Source organism: Pleurodeles waltl, chromosome 11 (assembly GCF_031143425.1).
Source record: "Pleurodeles waltl isolate 20211129_DDA chromosome 11, aPleWal1.hap1.20221129, whole genome shotgun sequence".
Lineage (NCBI taxonomy): Eukaryota > Metazoa > Chordata > Amphibia > Caudata > Salamandridae > Pleurodeles > Pleurodeles waltl.
The window spans coordinates 355,512,880-355,536,221 of record NC_090450.1 but is presented as its reverse complement, the minus strand read 5'-3'; the positions used below and the strand labels follow the sequence as shown (position 1 = coordinate 355,536,221).

Here is a 23,342-nt window from a genome sequence, read left to right as displayed (position 1 = left end):
TACAAATGAAAACATGGAGAGCGCTCGTGTGTGTTTGCTCGAGTTAGAGCTCTTAGGTTGCAAATTACTGACTGAACTTTTATTGCCACACAGACTGAAAATAACAAGAGGAAGAGAAGGAGAGGGAGCTGGCCCTGGAAAAGCCCCCCTCTGTTTTTATTATGTTTACAGAGGGAGCTGGTGGGGAGGAGGGACTGAAAAAGCACCCACACTGTTGAGGTGAAACAGGCAAATGCCAAAAAAAAAAGTCCCTTACAGAAGAGATAAACAGGACATAGCGTAATTACACAGTACTTTGTGCTGCTCCTAATGTGGAAAAGGCAGGACAAAGAGGTAGACCTGACTACTAGCAAGCAAGGATTTTTGAAGGACACTGCAACTAACAAATCAAATAGCTTTTCTTCACAGTACAAGTATACAACACGTCGAACGCTAACGCTCGACCTAAAAATAAGGCACATAATTAAAAAAAAATAATAATCTGTTGATGCTAGTCAAAATTGCACACGTAAAACGTTGCATCTGCCACCACAAGTGATAGATTTTGATTCACAGAATCTCAGTCAGCAGATTTTTAAGGACATATAAATGATTCACTACTGTAGAATACCTTCATGCCAGATAGATTTACAGTAGCCAAATGAGTGTGGAATAAGCTTTTGTGTAATTGTGTGAAATTCTAAAAAATTCACAAAATAATGCAAAATGCTAAACCGGCATTTAGCTCTATATTTTTAGTGTGAACAGCATCCTTGTGTCCATTTTGGGCGCGAGGACAAATTTTGTGCTTAAAAGTGCAAAAACACAAGTGCTGTGAATGACAGACAGTCACATTCTGGTCGTTTCGGTAGTTCTGTCAAGAGTATTAATTTCTGTGTCATATTAGAGGAATACTGGGAATTCCCCAGATTATGCCATTTTAACAGGAAATTCACACTGGCCTATATGTGACATGAAAATAGCTGGTCACATGGGAGTTCCCTCCCAGTATAGTGGACAAACACAAAGTTGTACGTTTTATCAAACGTTAGTAGTGCATTTTGAGCGTATATAAAACTCTAAATTTACACCTCCATCATGTAGGCAGACTTGAGACAGTGAATTAAGCAAGATGCATCAAAGTGGAAGTGATTTCATAGACTTATCTTTTTGTGGAAAAAAAGCATACTTACAGTAACTCATTGCCTGTTAATTCGGCACTCAGTGGAGAATGTGTACCTGTAGGATCCTGGCTGAAAAATGTATGCTAGGGAACCTATGAAAGCCAACGTTTCTCCAGTTACATTTGCTAGTTTGAAAATCAGACCTGTTGTCTTGCAGGCCTATGAGTAGGTGTTAAGTGAATTACTTTATGAAGCAACAATCATTAACTTGTCTTTCACCTGCAAGAAACTCTGACTGCGTGCACGACACTAGTGAGTTAAGTCCGTTATCGTAGTTGCTAAGTGGCCGTGTTAAGTTTGAGACCTTTTGCCAGTCAGTCAATAGTTTTATTTCAGCAAAACCCATACAAGTACACATTATACAAACATGTTACTTATTTTACATATTAAAAAGTATTTCCTAATCACAATATTGCATAATCACAACAACGTATTGATTGATATTATCCACTTGAGCTTTCTGGCCCTGTCGTAAAAATTACCAATTTAAAACACTTTATTTAGGATGGTAATCCAAAGGGGGAAACTACAATGCCTAGAATGCAATATGATGTTGTATAAAAAGCCATAACAGAATGTGTTACAATGTAAAGATCCACATGAAATTTGGAGAACCATATCAGCTGGCTAACCTCCTGGTCTGAGCTACAGAGACACAACAAACTCCTAAGGTCTCCCTGCAACTGCCCAGCTAACTTGTGTGGACCTGCAACTGGAACTGTCTGAGCACTGCTGGCCTTTGCTGGAGTGAGTTTTCGGTCCCCAAGAGGTGCCTACCCAGGTCCTAGACCTTCGGCTGGCTTAGTTTGTGCTCCTCCTATGATATCCTGATGTTTTGAATTCTGCATGCCGGATTTTGAGAAGATAACTGTCTCAGCAGGACTAACCTTGTCCCTGTATTTGGCCTGCACTCTATTGTGGTTGGCCTGAACTTGTGACTTTGGCCTGGTCTAGCACAACCAGATACCCACAGCTACCATTTTCTGCCTCGTGGCGCATTTTTTTATTACCTCATTAAAATTGGTTATCAGGAGTTCTATTGGTTGGATCTTTATTGTTTTAGTCTCATTTTATTTATTAGGTTTTTACTCTTTCATTCTTGATTGGTGTGATCTATCTCTTGTGTTGTGTTTTCATTTTATTACTGTTTGTGTTCTGCATGAATACGTAGTACACAGCTTCTAGGTTAAGCCTGACAAGGTACCAGAGGGTTAAGCACAGGTTAATTTAGTGACTTTGTGGTTTGATTTGACAAGTATTGTGGTTATTGGTTGAGAAGGGTTTTCAACCCCCTCAATCAAACCCAGGTCATGATTTATCATAGGATAGTGTAGCCCTTCCGTCATGGAAGGTAACACAAGCGCAACACAATCCTTAAGTTGCTGTCTTGCGCTACTCTGTCCTGGGCCTTGTTACATGGGTGGAGCAAGGGTGTTCTCATGCATCCACCCATATATTTTGATTTGTTCCCAGTGTAGGAAAGTAGCGTAGTTTGCAGTGATGCTAGTTAGTCCTCACTATGTAATGCTTTCACAATACACAAAAGATGGTACTTGGATTCACAATAATGGCAAAGAGCAGTCAGGCTTTACTAGAGGAATATGTGTTAAGCATTTCAGAGTACCAACATGGACAATGAGTATTTGACACATCTCAAAAGAAATCCTATACCAATTTATAAAAATAAAGCAGATTTTTATATTAATGCAAAGTAAGTCAGATATATAACTGGAGTTATGGATTTTCAAGTGAAAAATAATTCAATGCAGTTCTAGCAGTCAAACTTTGGCTATTGTGGTCAATAGGGAAAATCACTACTGATACTCGGTTTCATGCAGGGTGAGTTCAGAAGAGCCCACTTGTAGTTAAGGTTGTGCGGGTGCCAGGTCCAAGCTGCAACAGTCAGACCAATTTTACCTGGCTCATGGGACCCAGGTGCAGAGGTGTCCTGGCAGTCGTTTGTGCTGAATGCGGAGCAGCGGTGCTGAAAAATAGTACTTGTGACACTCGGTCACTTGCAGGTAGAGTATGGAAGCCCACTGGGGGTTAAGCTTGTCTGGGCCCCTGGTTTAGGATTCACCAAGCAGAAAAACTCCACTTAGCTTGGGCGCCTCGGGTACAGAGGTGTACATGGCTATCCTTGGTGCTGAACAGGAGCAGCGGTTGCTGGCTTTGCCATTGTGGCAGTGCAGGCTAGGAAACAGATGCAGAAACTCGACAACTGAGTCACTGGAGATGTCAGATGCAGGTGTTGTGGTGGGCCATTGGGATGCAGCATTGAGTAAAGGTGGTGATGACCAGACTGCCCACCAACAAGCCTTACAATATTGTGAGAATAGCATTTAAGGTGTTGCCTGAGCACAGTAACCATTGTGAAGCCACTAAAATGACCCTAGGATCTCCGGCTCCAGCCGATACGGTACTGATAAACAAACAATATCTGCAGGAATGGGGCATAAAGATAGAACCAATGGCTCAATTGCCATCATAAGGCAGATGAGTGTTATACCAAACTCTCTATATCCTGTATCTATCCTACCCCAAAGAGCAGCATCAGAAAAGTGTCTTTTGATTACAGGAATGCGAGTAGCCCAAACTGGAGCACCAACACATCAAACAGAACAACCCAACACTATGCCTAACAAGAATAGTCAACCAGAGACCAGCGAATATCATTTAAACATCTCTTGGAATGTCGCGGGCCTAAAGAGACTCCTAAATCACAACAACACTTAACAAATGGGGATATATTATGCCTACAAAAAACTTGGTTAACCTGTTCATTGGTTATCCTAGTTTCCATGAAATACAACAGACTGCTAAAAAAAAAAAAAAAAAAAAAAAAACATTTTCGGGAGGCCTATTGATCTATTTAAATATCAATTTAGATTTTCTAGTTAGTATAGTACCTACCACTAACCAAATGCTACAAATAATAAGATTGGAAATCTTGACATCAAAAGCCCACAAGTCAAAATTTATCTTAATCAACCTCTACTTTAACATATTTGGCCAAGCAAAAGCAGAAAGTATGACACAACTAGTTGACACACTGGATAGACTAGTCTACTATCAAATCGGCTTTAACATCATAATCTGCGGAGATTTTAACTTAAGATCATTAGGAACAAGAGTGGACTCGGTCTGTCCGGAATGTGCTGCCAGCCACCAACTTAAACAATTCTTTAAAAAAACATGGCCTCGTCTCTATTCAGCATTCCCAAAAAGTTAGTGCCTCTGCCCAACAGTTTCCAAAACCTTTCCAGAATAAGAGTACCTTAGACTATGGGGGTCATTACAACTCTGGTGGTACAAGACCGCCAGGGCTGTTATGACGGAAGCACCGCCAACAGGCTGGCGGTGCTTCCCAGGTCATTACGACCGGTTGCACCGCCGGGGCCAGCGGTTTCCTGCCACAATGGCCCCGACGGTAGTAATCCGCCAGGGCAGCGCTGCCCAGGGGATTACGAGTCCCCCCTACCGCCAGCATTTTCCTGGCGGTTTAAACCGCCAGGAAAAGGCTGGCGGTACAGGGAGTCGCGGGGCCCCTGCACTGCCCATGCCACTGGCAAGGGCAGTGCAGGGGCCCCGTGCAGCTTTTCACTGTCTGCATAGCAGACAGTGAAAAGCGCGACGGGTGCAACTGCACCCGTCGCACGGCCGCAACACCGCCGGCTCCATTTGGAGCCGGCTCCTGTGTTGCAGCCGAGATCTCCGCTGGGCCGGCGGGCAGAAACTAGGTTTCCGCCTGCCGGCCCAGTGGGGTTCTCCAAATGGCCGCGGCGGGGGTGCGGCCGCCCGGCGGTCCGATCTTGGCGGACGGCTGAATGAGGGCCTATATCTCCTCCAGTGAGGAAGCTATTAACTATCTAACATCTTTTGAAATTCCAATACTAAAGGCAAGTGGCCATCTTCCTCTCATAGCAAGCAGAGAGATGCACGCAGCTCGCCTGGAAACATATAAATCAATTGAAATTCCTTAGGGGGAAGAAGAATCACAAATCAGACAAATAAAATGAGGACCCATTGCATCACAAGCATATAACTTGTGGTCAAGCGCCAATGGTCTGACTCTGTTGTAACTGACTAGTGATTCACTCTGATCTAAATGGGCAGATATAACCAACGATCTCCTGCAACATGCAGGATCTTCCAACATTCCCCAACGATGTTTAACAAAAACTCCTCGTCACGATTCCATAGGAGAGAGTGAGTCGAATCTTGGCACATTTGAGAAGATTATTCAACAAAAAGAGAGCAACCCCATAATAAAACAAGCTTTTACAATGCTATAGGTCTCGCATTTGCTGGAGTTAGAGCTATTGGCATTGTAAATTCATAACTGGACTTTTCTTGCCACACAAATTGGTCAACCCTGCCTCATAATTTCATTTTTTCCTGCCATATAATTCCAGTGGCCCTGCATATAACTAAAGCACTTCCATTTACCTTCTTCCTCTGTAGGCTCATGTTGATAGATGAAATCAGAATCTTTAGTTGACTTCATGAGGCTAAAATTTCTAATGTTACCCAACTACAAACATGCCCAATGTTAGAAATGATACTGAAGTATTGGAATGCATGCAAAAACACAGATTATGAAACAATTAAATTGTGAAAAAGGAAGAGAAAAGAGAATAAAATACTGGTGCAGTAGTGTGTGAGGGGTGAATCTAAGTGAGAGTCATAATGACTGAAAGAGCAAGAAAAAGTAGAAGAGTCACTGGAGGGGTGATGCAGTGAAACACTAAGCAAATTATTTAAATAGTTTCATTACACAAGGGCTGAGTGAAGTGTAAATGGACGACTGAAATTTACAAATAAGTCCAGGCTTGAGCTACTGGCAGTCTTGAGGAGCACAACAGGCGTAAGTAAAGGCTTGATTCACAAAGGGACTTGCAGCACGTAAAGTTATGAGTGCAGCTCTTCTGCTGCAGAGAGTGCGCCATGCAGAAAATCCACACCATTCGTAACTGTACATGTGGTAAGATCCTTTGTGAATTGGGCCCAGCCCAGGATGAGCAGGTGATGATATCAACAAGCAAGTCGCAGACTGGAAGTAGCGACGGAATGGGTATGCATTGAAGAAGTCAGGGAAAGACCGGATATGAAAACATAAAGGACTGAGGAAATGCAAGGGCAGCTGTGCTAACATTTAAAGGAGTTAAAAACATGAAGAAAAATTTGTGAATACAAGCAAAAGAGCAGAAGAGAAAAGGGTGAGGGTGCGTAAAGGCATATATAATCTGAGGCAGTCGTAGATTAAAATATGAAGGAGTAAAATTGTAGAAACGTGTGTTCCAGAAATGTGAAAGAAGTGAGTCTAGCAGAAAAAAAGCTGTGAGTTAAGGATAGGGCTAGGAAGATAGGCGAATACTTGGAAATCTTTTGAAGCAGTAAAAGAACACTAAAAGGAAGGGATAACAAGTGATTTTTGAAAGGCAGGCCCAGGAACGAATGAAAGTGATGGGCATGGTTAAAAGCCCACAATACTTACAACAGGTTAAAGCGCTTGCGCGCTCATCCTAAAATGGAAATGTATGTCAGAGAGAGACTATGGCGAGAGGAGGGGGATTGACTGCTGAAAGGTGGAAGTGAGGTAATTTGGAGGAGAAGGTGGTGATGGGGTGGAGGAGCCAAAGAAGGCTGTCGCACTGGGCGCCACCAGAGCTAAAGCCGGCCTTGATTAGCCTGAATACTTTCTTTTGTAAAATGTAAAAATATTTTATGTGCATGAAGGCGATAGATAAAAGTATCGTGAAAAAGCAAGCAGGATGGTGGCAGGAAAACAGGGGAAGCAAGACGAGCGAAGGCGAGAAACAAGTGGTGAACAGAAGAGCGTTTCGTTTTTAAACGGAAACGTTTGTGGAAGCTCTTGCGCAGCCTCGCATAATAGACACAGGGACCTGTGAAGCTTGCACATGAGGAGAGAGGAATAGGAATTGAATGCATCCACTACGGGATATGGCTCACACATCTTGGAAACACTGACGGTGGTACGTAGATACTGAATGGTCCCCATGTCTCAACTAAATGAAACCGGAGGTATGCTGAAAAAAACAAGTCACATAATAATTTTTTGGGTGAGAAATAACTTATGTTGTACTGCAAAGGTTAAGGTTATGTACAAGTCTGAAAGAAGTAATGTTTACGCTTGCAAAATATGCGTGCAAACGTAAATCACAAAAAAGCAGTTGCACAAAGAGTTTAAAGTATTCGGTCGGCTGGCTGACAATTCAGAGCAAGTTGTGAATGTTTTTATTATCCTGCAAACAGTATGGGCATAAAAATTGACATTTTAGAAAGAAATAATATTTAGGCTACAAAAATATGTGCACCTGATAAAGACATACAATTGCACGTACAGTGTAAATATGGGTGCGAATGTAACAAAATAAAAATGCCATTACACTAAGTTTTTAAAGAATGGTGTAAGTTTGAATGTTCAAATCTGCATAGCTGAGTACCACACCAATTTTACATATTATAGCTGCTGAAAATGCCTAACTTCACATTCTGGAGTGCGGACATAGGGTCCAGGAACACAGGTCTGGAAAATACAATCGCTGGATATGAGATTCTTCCTAAGTACCACGACTACAGAAAAACTAAAACATTTGTACTGCGTGAAAACCTTCGAATCCCAGCAAGCTACACGCCTCGCCTCACTAGAAGTAAAGATTGCGAATGACTGACTGGGTGACATTCTACAAGGACAAACCTGGCACAGCCATAAAAAGTGAAAGTTCAACGTGATTCCGACTTCTGGCGCAGAACAAGATGAAGCGGTCTTAGCATAGGTCTATGAAGAGGGTAAAACACAAAAGAGCTTAAAATCCCCTGTTAATATAAACAAGCATTTGGAATGCAATAGGGTCATGTTTGCTCGAGTTAGCGTTGTAAATTACTGACTGGACTTTTATTGCCAGACAGACTGAAAATAACAAGAGGAAGAGAGCGAGAGCGAGCTGGCCCTGGAAAAGCCCCCCTCTGTTTTTATTATGTTTGCAGAGGGAGCTGGTGGGGAGGAGGGACTGAACAAGCACCCACACTGTTTAGGTGAAACAGGCAAATGCCCCAAAAAAATCCTTTACAGAAGAGATACAAGACATAGCGTAATTACACAGTACTTTGTGCTGCTCCCGAAGTGAAAAAAGGCTGGACAAAGAGGCAGAACTGACCATTAGCAAGCAAGGATTTTTGAAGGACATTGCAACTAACAAATTAAAACGCTGGAACTCACTCTAATGTATACTTTAGTATACAGCAGGCCGAACGCTAACGCTTGACCTAAAAAAGAACTAGTAGCAAAACTTCAGAAATACACTAAACAACACAAGGAGCTGATTTGGTCCACAAAGCGCCAACAAACGGAAAAGGATTCTGTTCACATCTACTCTTTGACAAGAAAACACAATCATGGTGAACTACGGAGATACATCAAAAACAAGATTAGCCAGAGAGACCAACGACACAATGCCATAAACAAAGCTTCTTGGGCAGAACATGTAAAAACACTCTATGCACTGACCAACTCTCCCAGGCACAATCGGAGGAGAAACCGGGTATTAACGAACATCAAACAGCCATGGGACTCGCTCCCTCTCAAGGGGAGATTGCCATCATTCTGCACAGAACAAGGTCGTCGGGGGGCTCCCAGTCCAAACTGAATCCCTGCATACATCTACGTCCCCACACGTCCACTCCGCTCGGCCAACCTCGCCCTCGCCATCGTCCCCCGAATCCAGCGCAAGACCTCTGGCGGCAGATCCTTCTCCTTCCTCGCCACCAAGACCTGGAACTCTCTCCCCACCTCACTACGCCAGACCCAGGACCTCCTCACCTTCAGGAGACTCCTCAAGACATGGCTCTTCGAACGCTAGCAGCGCCCTCCCCCCCCAGCGCCTCGAAACCCTGTCGGGTACATAGCGCGCTTCATAAATTCTTGATTGATTGATTGATTGAAGGAAGACCTGAAGCTCTGGTCACCAATACTCTCTGAACTGTATTGCTCCTGCCTTGACTCCCTGAAAGTACCACCGAACTGGAGAGGCTCCTTATTACACCCCATTTACAAAAAGGGGGACAGGCAAGACCCAGCCAATTATCACCTTATCGCACTCCTGGACATTGAAGCAAAAGGATTTGCCTCAGTCCTTTTGGAAGAACTGCAAAGCTGGGCAGAGGCCAAAGAGTTAGTGCCACTAACTCAAACTGGTTTCAGGGTGAATTCTGCGACTAGGGATAACATTGTAGCCTTTTCTTTTCTAGCTCATGAGGCCGTGGCAAAAAAATCTCCCCCACACTTTTCACATGCTTCGTAGATTACTCCGCTGCATTTATCACCGTTGACAGGAATCTGTTATAGAACAGGCTAAAAAACTGGGGGATTTCAAACAAGCGTTTAAGGGCAATAACACTGTTATATACATCCATCTGGGTAAGTGTCAAGCTGTCACCCACTACAGTCACCAAGGAGATTCCTACTACCAACGGGTTAAAACAAGGCTGTGCTTTGGCACTGCTTTTATTCAACCTCTACACTGCAGAAATGTCACAGGCACTAAAACAAGCTAATCTGATTTCACCAAAAATTGGTAATCAAAAGGTCACCTACCTGTAACACGCGTATGACATTGTCCTGCTGGATCACTCTAAAGTCGACCTACAAAAAGCACTAACAGCATTTTACAGCTACAACTTGGCAAATAAAATGAAGGCAAACGCTACTAAAACTAAAGTAATAATTTTCAGTGGGTCACTGAAATATCAGCATTTTCGCTGTAAACTGGGGCCACTCACCGTCAGGAACATGGATGTGTACAACTATCTGGGAGTCTGTCTCTCAGCGAAGGGAAGGCCCAAAGACCACCTTCAACATCGAAAAACCTAGGCCGACTATATAATAACTAGAATATGCCAGCTCAATAACTCAGTAGAAAGCCCCTCAGCAGAATTAATGCTTCAAACTCTCGAAGCCACTTTCCTCCCGGCAATTAATTATGGTCACAAAGCATTCCCTGGCCAATCCGCCGCACTGATAGAAAAGCTCCAAGTCAAAACCTACAGAAGAGTTTTTAAGTTACCACAGTATATAAGGAACCACCTGATAGGCTGGAATTTGGTCTGGAGGGCCAGTATTGAGCCCTGATGGGGGCCTGCCTGAAATACTACCACAGGATAGTCATAGACCCACCTAACACCTTGAAGTCAGTCCTCTGCTACATCTGTGACACAAGTACAAACCCCTGGTCACAATACTTAACTGCAGCCTTACCCAGTCTCCAAATTGATCAAGTAGAACTGATCAGGCTGGCCTAATCACACATCGCAATCAAATCTGTGTTGAAAAGACAGATAAAAACACTTTTCCAGGCACGCAATTTGGAAAGAATAAACAAGACTTCCGAGCAAGAAGCACTAGCTGCTTCTTATAATAACATCACACAGATTTTGGCACCACAGCCATATCTTACTCACCCCATTAGGAAATCCTGCATGACACAAATTGCTTTCGCAAGATTGCTCGGCCTGTGGACAAAAGAGCTAAACCAGAAATGGAACTCCATTACCATCATCAGGAGTTGAAGACTTAGTGAATACAAATCTGAAACCTTTACCCACCTATTGTGCTGTTGTCCGGCCCTAATGAATGCACGTCACTCCCTCTTAAGTTCTCTTTTTTTTCCGTCATAATCTAAGAACTTGCACAGAGGCTATATCCATGGTTTTCGTTTTAAAGGAGCCTGCCAATCTGGCCAAATTCGGGTAGTGTTAATCAAGCAGCTTCAAGCTAAATTGTCAGCCCGCACAAAGGGCCCTTCATCTTTACTCCAAAAACTCATCTTTTTTTGTTGTTTTTGTTTTTTGACTCCGCATCTAAGAAAGGCAACCAGTCCAGGCTTTTTACTCTTTGAAACAAATTATTTAATGAACCCATACCCAGGAGATTGCCTCTCGGAGAGCATTTAATGTACATTTGCTCTGTCTCTTGTAAAACTTCCTTTGTTTGCAGATATTTTAAGTAATCATGCAATAAAATGATGATGATGAAGCCTTGGCAGTGGTAAGGTGGAGGAGAAGCTATCTCTCCTTCCTGAGGTCCTGGGGAAAACGTTAACTGGCTGTAACTTGGTGGAGAGTTGGACTACACTTCCCACAATGCACTGGACCATCTGCTTTTGGGTGATCCTTGGAGGGCCCTGTGGCTTGCGCTTCTTTTGTTCTGGTATTTGATTTTTACCTGCAATGGGCAGGGGACCAGTGCCACTAGTCAAAGGGAGTCTAGTCTTGCCTTTGGTTCACAAAGGGTTCCCTCTTGCTGCTGGAATTGGTCTTTGGCCTAGGACAAGCCATAGTTGAGCAGTTTCAGGAAAGTTGCCACATGTTCAAGGTGTGATGCCTTTGGTTTGTGCAGGTTCTTGTTGTCATTGATGCTGGTTTTCTCTTGTCCTTTCTTTGCAAGTTGTTGCAGATCTGAGGTTCCAGTGCCAGGGGTGCCCCTTAAACCCTAGCTTCAGGGGCGTTCAGGGTGTGGGTGCAAGTAGCCAATGGGCTACTAGCCTCCGCAACTAACCCACCCTAGAGGTGTGCTATCCCTCTGGGGATGTACGCCTCCTGAATAAGTTTCCCACCTGCCTGGTGGGGAATAAGCAAGGGGGCAGGGGAATGGCTTTGTCCTCCACTGGGGGACAGCCTGTTTGCATATCAGAGGCACTGGGCTGTTTGAAGCTCACTGCCTTGAAATGTCACTCCCTGTACCTTCCTGGGAGAGAGGAAGGTGTGACCTCCTTCAGATCCAAACACATGGTGTGGGCACAGTCAGGCTTGAGCAGTTTATACTGCTCCTGCAGTCGTCAGAGGTAGGCCTGCTTTCAGTAGTTTATTTGGGTCACTCAGGGTGGCACAAACACTGCTTCAGGTACTGGTGACCCCTTTAACATCCATGCCCGGGGTACCACTGGTCCCATATACTAGGAACTTACAAGGGGGGGGGTTAAAGTGCTTGCCCTTTGGGGATGCAAATTCACATATACCAATATAGGGAAAGAAAACTGCCACTGGGGTCTGGTTAACAGGCTCCAGTGCACTTTCAGAGTCATAAGCAACAGCATCTATGTGTGGGGGTGACCATCCAAAACGGACACTTTCCTACACCCAGATTTGCCAAGACTGGTAAAATTGGGAACATGTCAAAATTGTGCACCTTCCCAATAAAGTTGCAAGAAGGAGCAATGTCTTCATTTCTGATCACTGTTTTCTCTTTCTAAGTGTGCTGCACTATGCAGCACCCTTAGAAAGAAGAAAACTCCAATAAGCTTTGTTTTTGTGCAGGAAGGAGTTCCTTTCTGCACAAAAACAATCCTGCCTGCATTGCAGGTACCCTTGCACAATGGCGGAAGGGTGCCTGCATTAGTGCTAGGCAGCACTCAGTGTGCCAGCGCAGTGAGAGCAGGACAATATTTTGATAGATATTGTGCATTTCTGCCCTCTTCATTTTCTGCAGCAGATCATGCTGTCTTGCTGTGCTACGCTGTGTGAAATTATAATAAATCTGCCCCCTCTATTTTCTTATGCCATTGTTTAGTCTGCATACACAAGTGCACTAAACTAACACAACACTTTGCTTTTAAAATAAATCAATATATTAGGAAGATTCAGTATACCTAATACACAAACCAATCTATTTACTGTGTGAACCACTGCAAAGGATATAAACCAATATGTGTCATATGCAAGTTAATTCTATTTTGGCCTAATTAGCACATCATAGTCTGGCAAAAGCTTTGATACAAAATTAATTCAGCCACTTGTGTAAATACACACTTCATTCGAAATACATTTCAAACAATGGGGAAAAATATATAAAATATCACATCAGTGAAAACCTAAATTAGTCACTGGAAATTATTCATTTTTTTTGTCTAGGACACTTTTCTCAATTTATTTTTGTCTTACACAATCTTACCCTTCAACATATATAAAGTTTCTCATAAAGAACACAATACAAGATATAAATCAACAGATGAAGACATACGTATATATAAAATAAAATACTTATAACATAAAAATGCAGTGGATTCACCACCGAACTCCAATCTTCCTGCGTTATTTAAACACAAAGTGGCTGTAACGCAGTCCAAGACATAGAAAGATAGAGGTACCAATTGAACAATAATAAAACATAATGCTTATATACCCATCCATCTAAATCTTTGTGTGTGTGTGTGTATATATATATACACACACACCGGTGTCAGAAGTACCACTGAGTCTATATAGAGCCCTGTTCACCTTCAAAGGATCCAAAATTTGTACAAAAAAAGACAGAAAACAGAACTTCTTTACAAGTTAGGAAGCATTGGCACAGTGATCTTCAAAAGTGCTCATCACACACTCCAAAAAGCATGAACTCCCATGAGTGGTTGGTGAAAGCAACAGTCTAGTAACCATCACCTGCACAACTGCTATCCATAAATTTGTGCGTATCTGACCGTGAATACACCATCTAAAATCACCAGCGTATGCAACACTGCTAGCACAGAACCCTTATCCAAAGGTCTCTTCACTTAAATGCGTCTGTCAGCGCACTAGTGCTAACGCGTCCTGTCCTAGCTGATTTATTTACACGGGGACTCGTTTCAGGCCAATGATCCTTTTGACCCTGATTGGGGACTCCTTAAGACGAGATAGCTATTTGGCATTTCAATCAAAAGATCAATCACTTCATCAGTATTCGCAATAACTAATCGATTTGCTTTGCCAATACCCTCCAATAAGACTAAACCACCATGACTTTCCAGCCAATGAATGATCACAGAAAACTAATAAAGGTTTAGCTATTTATTCCCTATTAGTTACAATTCTAATGTCATGTTTATTAGTCTCAATGCCAATAAGCACATCAAAAGCATTATAATATGGCAACTTGAATAAGACTTTATCAAAGCAAAAATCAGGAACATCAGAACAAAGCACAATGTCAACATGAATCAACTTTAGCAGAGTATCATGAATACAGTATTCAACAAAGCAAAGATTCAGTCATTTGTCTATTTGCACCCAATATTAGTGAATTCCTTAACTAACCTCTAATTGGCATCAGCATGTTGGGCTTCATGCAAAACAATTTAGTAACACAAATTTAGAAAACATCTAACTATGGTCTCTGTCAAAAGTGCAGTTGGTACCTAAAAAGAAAAGGCAAACAGACAATTACAATTTCATTATCATATACATACCCTCCATAGTGGGTCAGCATACAGAGTCAGTCTTCGTCCTCAGGACATCGGTTGATTCGCCATCAGCCAGGATAGGACAGCAAAGTCTCAACAAGATAGGGTAAGAAGGAATTCTTTCCTCATAAGGAGGAGAAGTGCAAATCAGGCAAGGGTAAGACGAGGATGGTTTAGGGCATCAACCAGCTAAAGACAAAGGTGGCCAATACAACCCTGGTGGACGGTGTTAAAGTGGCGGTAAGACCGCCAACAGGCCGGCGGTAAAAAATTTGCAATTATGACCGTGGTGGAAACCGCCAACAAAGACAGCCACTTTAACACTCCGACTGCCACGGCAGTACAAACAAACAGCGCGGCGGTCACCACCAACAGACAGGCAGGAGACAATGTACCGCCCACACTATTACAACCCACCAATCCGCCACTTTTTCTGGGGCGGATTCACTGCGGATAACACAGTGGAAACAGGAATTCCGAAGGGAAAACGCTCACCTCTACACACCCCACGAGGAACGAAGACACCATGGACCCGGAACTCCAAATTCTCCCTGCGATAGTCTTCCTGCTCCTCTACCAGGAGCACGAACGCCGGCGGCAAAGACCACGGTGAGTACTGCACCTATGACACAGGGGAGGGGGGAGGGAAAAAACAGGGTCATAAACACGCAACACCCCCACCCCCACCCACTACAACACACACACTAATGCATATTGATACATCACAGTTACACCCTCCAACCCCCCCCCCCCGGAAGAATTCAAAGACAATAGAAAATGAGTGTAACCATTGTAATATATTAAAATTAAGTAGGCAAAAATATATATATACACCATTTACAAAATATATACAATGCATAGTAGTCCAGGTAGTGCTCCAATTAAGTCCATGGAACACTGGGCCCACACGGTATGGGCGAGGTCCACACGAGATCCCCGACCATGACGGAGAGAACACCTGCAGGGGCATCAGAGAGCAACAAAACAGGCACCTCAGGGGAGGGAAAGGGGGGGCACCTCAGCGGGTTGAGTGCACGATGCCAAATCCACGAGGGGGCCACATGCCCACTGTACAATCCTGGGGAGTGCAAAGCCAGAGTCTCTCGTCTCTACAGTGAGTGGGTTGCTCACTGTTCCATCCTGAGGAGTGCAAAGCCACAGTCTCACAAGTCTATACAGTGGGAGGTTTGCCCACTGCTCCATCCTGGGGAGTGCAAAGCCACAGTCTCTCAAGTGGATAACAGTCTCCACTGGTTCTGGAGTGGGCATGGTGCCCAGAGTGCTTCATCCTGCTAAGGACAGAGGTAGTGGATGGATCTCTCCACTGGTTCTGGAGGGGGCATGGTGCCCAGAGTGCTTCATCCTGCTAAGGACAGAGGTAGTAGATGGATCTCTCCACTGGTTCTGGAGGGGGCATGGTGCCCAGAGTGCTTCATTCTGCCCGTGACGGACTCAGTAGCGTCAGTGCCCTTGGGGCTCATGGGCCAGCGGTGCTTGAGGCGGCGGTGCCCTGTTCAGCGGTGCTTGAGGCGGCGGTGCCCTGTTCAGCGGTGCTTGAGGCGGCGGTGCCCTGTTCAGCGGTGCTTGAGGCGGCGGTGCCCTGTTCAGCGGTGCTTGAGATGGCGGTGCCCTGTTCAGCTGTGCTTGAGATGGCGGTGCCCTGTTCAGCGGTGCTTGAGATGGCGGTGCCCTGTTCAGCGGTGCTTGAGATGGCGGTACCCTGTTCAGCGGTGCTTGAGACAGCAGTCTCCATTGCAGTGACTCAGCTGCTGGCGGTCCTTCATGGCCCAGCCGGGCTTGTGCTGGCGGTCCTTCATGGCCCAGCCGGGCTTGTGCTGGCGGTCCTTCATGGCCCAGCCGGGCTTGTGCTGGCGGGCCTTCATGGCCCAGCCGGGCTTGTGCTGGCGGGCCTTCATGGCCCAGCCGGGCTTGTGCTGGCGGGCCTTCATGGCCCAGCCGGGCTTGTGCTGGCGGGCCTTCATGGCCCAGCCGGGCTTGTGCTGGCGGGCCTTCATGGCCCAGTGGCGCTTGTGCTGGCAGTTCCTTCATGGCTCAGCGGGGCCTGTGCTGGTGGTTCCTTCATGGCTCAGCGGGGCTTTTGCTGGCAGTGGCCTCCTGGGCAGCTGGGCTGGTGCTGGACTTCTCCGCCGTGCTGCTCTTCCCAGACTTGCTGACCTTCTTGTGCCCCTTCTCCACCTTGGAAGGTGTCGCAGCTGACTCCATGCTCCCATCTGTACCCCTGGGAGCGGCTTTGGTGGCTGGAGTCTTCCCCCTCTCCCGCTGGGCACTGGCCAATTTCTGATGCTTCACAGATGGGGGACTGTCTGTGCTGTGGCTCCGTGCCACACTGGCTGCCCTGGTGGCCGGTGCACTCCAGATTCCGGTGACTACAGGCACCACTGGTCCCGGAGGTGTTGTGGCTGAGGTGCTAGTTCGGGACCTAGGAGACGGACGGGATGCGGGAGGTGTGGGAAAGAGGTCAAGGTTGGACAAGGAAAGTTTTTTTGGACACACTGGGACGGGTAGCTGGAGGGGGTTTGGGAGTGGAGGAAGAGATTTTGGTTGTAGGAGGTGTTCGTTTGCTGACTTTGGGTGAAGGTGCATGCGCTGGAGGCTGTCGTGAGGTGGATGGCTGTTGGGTGGGTGTGTGCCTGCGTTTGTGTATCTTCGGAGGGGGCGTCACAGACACACTGGGAGAGGACACAGGGAATGTGTGAATGGTAGTGGGGGTGGTGACTGCACGTAAGCGGGGTGTGGTGGTGGGTGTGCTGGAGAGGGACTTAGTGGCTGTAGAGGTAGTGCATGCAGGTGTGAGTGTAGACGAGACAGGGAGGGAGGAGGGAGACGAGGAGGAGGGGGGCACCGTGTAGGCAGTGGATGTTGCTATGTCTGCATGTGTGTGATGCTTGCGTGAGATGCCTGTGGGATGTGTGGTGCTAATGTTTGCCTGAGCTTCCTTTGTGTGTTGAGGTGTGTGCATGCTGGTCTGATGGTGTGCTTGGGATAGGCTGAGGTACAGGGGATTGGGTCGGGGTGGAGGAAGTTGGAGGGGGGAGGCTAGACACAGGGACAATGGCTGCCATCAGTGCTGAGGCCAGAGTATGAAAAGCTCCCTGAAGGGCCACCTGACCAGAATGAATGCCCTCCAAGAATGCATTGGTTTGTTGCAACTGCCTTTCTACACCCTGGATGGCATTCAAAATGGTAGACTGCCCAACAGTGAGGGACCTGAGGAGGTCAATGGCCTCCTCACGGACGGCAGAAGGGGTGACTGGGGCAGGGCCTGAGGTGCCTGTGGAGAAGGTGATGCCCACCCTCCCGGGTGAGCGGGCACGGGGCGAAGGCTGAGGGGCTGCTGGGAGGGCGGTGCTGGAAGGGGGGGTGGCGGCTGTACCTGTAGATGGGGGTGGCACAGATGTTGCCGCCACCACAAGGGAGCTCCCATCAGAGGACGAGTCCGTGTCGCTGGTCTCAGCTCCTGTCCCCTCCGTGGAGCTCCCCTCGCCCTCCGTCCCACTGGTGAAGTCAGATTCCGTAGTGTGGCCCTCCATGGCCATGTGGGATGCAGCCCCCTGGTGCTCCGGGTGCCACTGCTCCTCCGCCCGATGATGCTAATGCACACAAGAACAGGGAGACCACAAAAAGAGGGGGGACGACAGAAGAAAGACATGTTGAGTGCATGCATTACTGCTACCGTTGGCGGACACGACAGACACAGAAGCCCCCTGCACTATGCCGTGCTCTTGGGCTCCACTGTTCAATTCCTGGGAAATGGCCTACAAGGCTATGGACGACATCTGCACAAATAGATGACACAGGGGCATGACTAGGTGTACTTGGCACTCTACAGAGGTGGGCTGGGGTGCAACATGGCCTGCCTTACGGAGGGACCTTGCCTACGGAACTCGCCCTGGCCTAGGGAAACCCACAGCCCACCTCCCCCACCCAGACCCCTCCACTGCGCGCAAAGTCAGCAGAATGCGAGTGTACTCACCCCCTTGTTGCTGCTGTGATGCCCTCAAGCGCCCATCCAACTCTGGGTATGCCACCGCCACGATCCTGAACATCAGGGGGGTCATGGTGCGACGGGCACCCCTCCCACGTTAGGAGGCCATCCCCAGCTGAGCCTCCGCCGTCTTCTTGCTCCAGCAGCGAATGCCCTCCCATCTTTTCCGGCAGTGGGTGCTCCGTCTGTGGTAGACCCCCAGGGTCCGGACGTCCTTGGCGATGGCACGCCAAATATCTTTTTTCTTGTGGGCGCTGACCTACACGATTTGTACAGGGAGAAGAGAAAGTTATTACCAACTGCACCGTCAAAGTGCTTGGCCCCCATCCCTACCCTTGCCATGTGGCACATGCACTCACCGTCGTTTCATGCACGCCGCACTCTCCCCCTTCCTTCTTACATCCACCCCTCTCCACACAGGCATAGCCCATACATCATTCTCCCAGTGTACTTACCTGTTTGTCTGGAGGACCGTAGAGTAGCGTGTACTGGGGGAGGAACCCGTCCACGAGTTTCTCCAACTCCTCCGATGTGAAGGCAGGGGCCCTTTCCCCAGACACTCGAGCCATTGTCTCTTCCAGACCGAGGTCACAGCAGTACTTGCAGTGTAGGTCCTCTCCTGTCGAAGATCAGGTATCGAGTGATTGAACAGATAGAAAATGTCAGTCGCGTCCGCGGCGGTGCGTACAGTCACCGCTGGCGTACATCATCATTGGCTCCTGGGACCCATAGGGTCCAATGTTAATCAATGCAGCATTGCTCCGGGGTCTTCGACCGCCTACCGCGATGGTGTACAACGCCAGCGCAGTTACCGCACATCCAATTGTCCCACTTTAGAGGTCAGGCAGCGCCATTTCAGGGACCCACATGGCTTCATTTTTAACTGCGTCACACATACCTAGGCCTAGACTCAACACACATACAGGCCACTTTTTGATTATGAATGGTGTGCTGTGTATGCTGTGGGTACATGCCTCTGAGTAGTTTGACTCTGTGCTCGCTGTTGTCCTTCATAGGCACCGTCCGCTGGGACATGTGAGGAGATGGCGGCATCCTCCGGTGTACCGACCGTTGGTGGACCTGTCGACAATGGAGGAAAGACATGTGATAATCGCATACAGGCTTGACCGTGCCACAATCCAGGAACTGTGTACTCAGTTGGAGCCAGACCTGATGTCAGCTATCCGCCATCCCACATGAATCCCCCCTCAAGTGCAGGTGCTGTCAGTGCTCCATTTCCTTGCAAGTGGGTCATTTCACACAACAGTGGCCATAGCATCAGGGATGTCCCAGCCTATGTTTTCCAACGTGTTGTCCAGAGTGTTGTCTGCCCTGCTGAAACACATGCAGAGCTACATCGTTTTCCCTCAGGTGGAGGATTTGCCTACAGTGAAAGGTGATTTCTATGCCCTGGGACATATCCCCAACATCATAGGTGCCATTGAAGGGACACATGTGGCTTTGGTACCCCCCCCCCACCACAGGAGTGAACAGGTGTACAGAAACCGGAAGAGTTATAATTCGATGTATGTACAGATGGTATGTTTGGCAGACCAGTACATCTCCCAAGAGAATGCCATGGTCCCTGGCTCAGTGCATGACGCTTAAATTCCTGCTCCAGAGGCACTGTGTGTGGCTATTAGGTGGGCACCTGGGAGCTAGTCATTGGGAATGGTTGTCTGGGTCTGTGGATATCCCACAGGTTAGTGTGTGTCTAACAGTTGTCCCTTACCATTTGCAGGTGACTCTGGCTACCCCAACCTGTCATGGCTACTGACCCCAAGGAGGAATCCCAGGACAAAGGCAGAGGAACACTACAATGAAGCCCATGGGCGAACTAGGAGGGTGATCGAGCGGACCTTCGGCCTCCTGAAGGCCAGGTTCAGGTGCCTCCATATGACAGGTGGTTCCCTATTCTACTCACCAAAGAAGGTGTGCCAGATTATCGTGGCCTGCTGTATGCTTCACACCTTGGTTTTGCGACGACAGGTGCCTTTTCTGCAGGAGGATGGTCCAGATGGCGGTGTTGTTGCAGCTGTGGAGCATGTGGACAGTGAAGACGAGGAAGCAGAGGAAGAAGACATGGACAACAGGGACTCAGTGATCCAGCAATATTTCCAGTGAGACATAGGTAAGAATACAGACCTGCCTACTACATGTACTTAAACACTACTACCTCTCTACCGTCTGTCGTTTTCACCCAGTGTATGGTCACTGAGTTGTCACTTTCCCTTACGATTTCACAGATGTTGGTCCCACTGTGTGACATCTGCTTTGATACCTCATGGACTAGAGCTGTGTGACATAGGTATGTTGCCATTACAATTGAAAGAGCTTTTTGCCACAGTTATTGCTATTACAGTATTCCGAAATCACAGACGGACTCCAGATTGTTTTGTGCTTTAAGGGTGTTTATTTAAATGCTCAATATTGGAGGGGGTTGTAAAATGGTGAGGGGTGATGGCAGAGGAATGTTCATGGCAGAGTCCAGTCTATTAGTTTGACAGGTGCATTGCCCAAATGGGCATAGGAAGTGGAGCTGGGGCAGTTTAAGGATGGACAGGGTGATAAAGTGGGACTGTAGGATGACAATCAGGGTGGTCTCATTTCTTGGCAGGGGTCTTGGCATTGTTCTCTGTCTTTGTCCTGGATCTCAGGGACCGTTTGCGAGGTGGTTCTCCCTCTGCAGAGGGTGGGGTGCTGGTGTGGTGGTCCTGTGGCGGGTCCTCCTGTCCACTAGTGCCGTCGGAGGTGGTGGGCAGTTCATTGTCCAGGCTAGGGTCAGGGGCCCCTTGTAGTGCCACAGTGTCCCTCCTGGTGTTGAGTACTTCCTTCAGCACCGCTACGATGGTGCCCAGGGTGGAATTGATGGTTCTGAGTTCCTCCCTGAAGCCCATATACTGTTCCTCCTGGAAGCGCTGAGTCTCCTGAAACTTGGCCAGTACAGTTGCCATTGTCTCCTGGGAATGGTGGTAGGCTCCCATGATGGAGGAGAGGGCCTCGTGGAGAGTGGGTTTCCTGGGCCTGTCCGCCCCCTGTCGCACAGCAGCCCTCCCAGTTCCCCTGTGTTCCTGGGCCTCCGTCCCCTTGACTGTGTGCCCACTACCACTGCCCCCAGGTCCCTGTTGTTGGGGTGGTGGGTTGGCCTGGGTTCCCTGTAGTGGTGGACACACTGCTGATTGACGTGTCCTGGGGACGGAGGTATGGGCCCGCTGGGTGGGTGCTGTGCTGGTGTTTCCAGAGGGGGGAAGCTCTGTAGTGGCCTGTGACTGGGTGTGGGGAACCGACTGTCCCGAGGTCGCCGATGGGCCGGGCTGGTCATCTAGATCCAGTGGGACAGAGGTGCTGTCATCACTGTGGGCCTCTTCTGTTGGTGGTGTGGACATGTGTGGACCCTCCTGTACGGTGACATTGGGTAGGGGTCCTGCAGGGGTATAAAAGCATGATTATTGCATCTGTGTGTGTCAAGGTGTGCAATGGGTGGGTTACCGTGTACTCCAGTGCTAGCATTCCTGTGTGGGACCTTGTGTGATGGTGGTTTAGGGGGGTTTATGGGTATGTGCAGTGGGCATGCTTTAGTGATGGGTGTCCATGCTTTGTTGTTGCATGCAAGGCTTGGTGTTAGGATGTGTGGTTTGTGATGTTGGGACATTTGTGAGGAGTTAGAGTGATGGGGGTGAGGGTGGGGGTATGTGCTGGTATGCAGGTAGGGTGGGGGATGTAATAGTTAAGATTTGACTTACCAGAGTCCATTCCTCCACCTACTCCTGCGAGGCCCTCAGGATGGAGAATCGGCAAGACCTGCTCCTCCCATGTTAGTTGTGGGGGAGGAGGTGGGGGTCCGCCGCCAGTCCACTGAACCGCCAGGTGGTGTCTGGAGACCACGAAACGCACCTTCCTCCGTAGGTCGTTCCACCTCTTCCTGATGTCCTCCCTATTTCTTGGGTGCTGTCCCACTGTGTTTACCCTGTCCACTATTCTTCGCCATAGCTCCATCTTCCTAGCAATGGAGGTGTGCTGCACCTGTGATCCGAATAGCTGTGGCTCTACCCGGACAATTTCCTCCACCATGACCCTAAGTTCCTCCTCCGAGAACCTGGGGTGTCTTTGCCATGCCATGGGGTGGTGTGGGTGATGTGTGTGGGGTGATAAGTGTGCTGATATGCAGTGGTGTGTTGTGTGAGGTGCGTGGAAGTTATGTGGGTGATGGTGTTGTGTGCCTGTGGATGCTAGTGTTGTTGATGGTGTCTCTACAGGCTTTCGTTCATGATTTGTTGTCTTAAGGGTTTGTGGGTGATGCGGGTGTGTGTTTTATATTGTATTGAGTGTGTGGGAGTGGTGTGTGTATGTGTATCAGGTGTGTGTATTTCGAATTGTCCTATGTGGCTGTGTTTTGGAGATGTGTGTGTATTTTGAGCGCGGCAGTGTGTACCGCCAATGGAATACCGCGGTTGAAAGACCGCCGTGTGGATTCGTGGATCGTGATAGTGTGGCCGTATTTCTGTTGGCGTGACGGTGGAGGTTTTGTTTTTGCCAGTTTATCACTGACCTTTGGTGTGGCGGACTTGTGTGGGTGTCTGAATTTTGGCGGATTCCGAGCTGTGGGTCATAATAGCTGTGGCGGAATTCCGCGGCGGTGTGTTGGCGGTCTTCTGCACGGCGGTAAGCGGCTTTTACCGCCAATGTTGTAATGAGGGCCAAAGTCTCTTAGGATAGCTAAGAAGAATAACGGCTTCAAGAGTGGCAGGGTGAAGGCGAGTAATGTCTCAAAAATGGCATCAAAGTGGTGAGGAAGAATGCCAATTTCTCCTGGTGTCACGTCATTATATTAATCTTGTCTAACAGGTTCCTAATTTCCAATTGGGCAATATTTGGTGCATCGTTATCTCTGTCCAATAATCCGTTGATCACCTTATTAGAATTTTCACCTAAGGCAGT

At 47.5% G+C, this 23,342-nt stretch overlaps 1 protein-coding gene across 1 annotated transcript in view; it reads left to right on the top strand.

The window, feature by feature from the left end:
- AGXT (alanine--glyoxylate aminotransferase) overlaps nucleotides 1–23,342 on the top strand; it is an 879,854-nt gene that overhangs the window by 795,228 nt on the left and 61,284 nt on the right. The gene's annotated exons all lie outside the window — the stretch shown is intronic.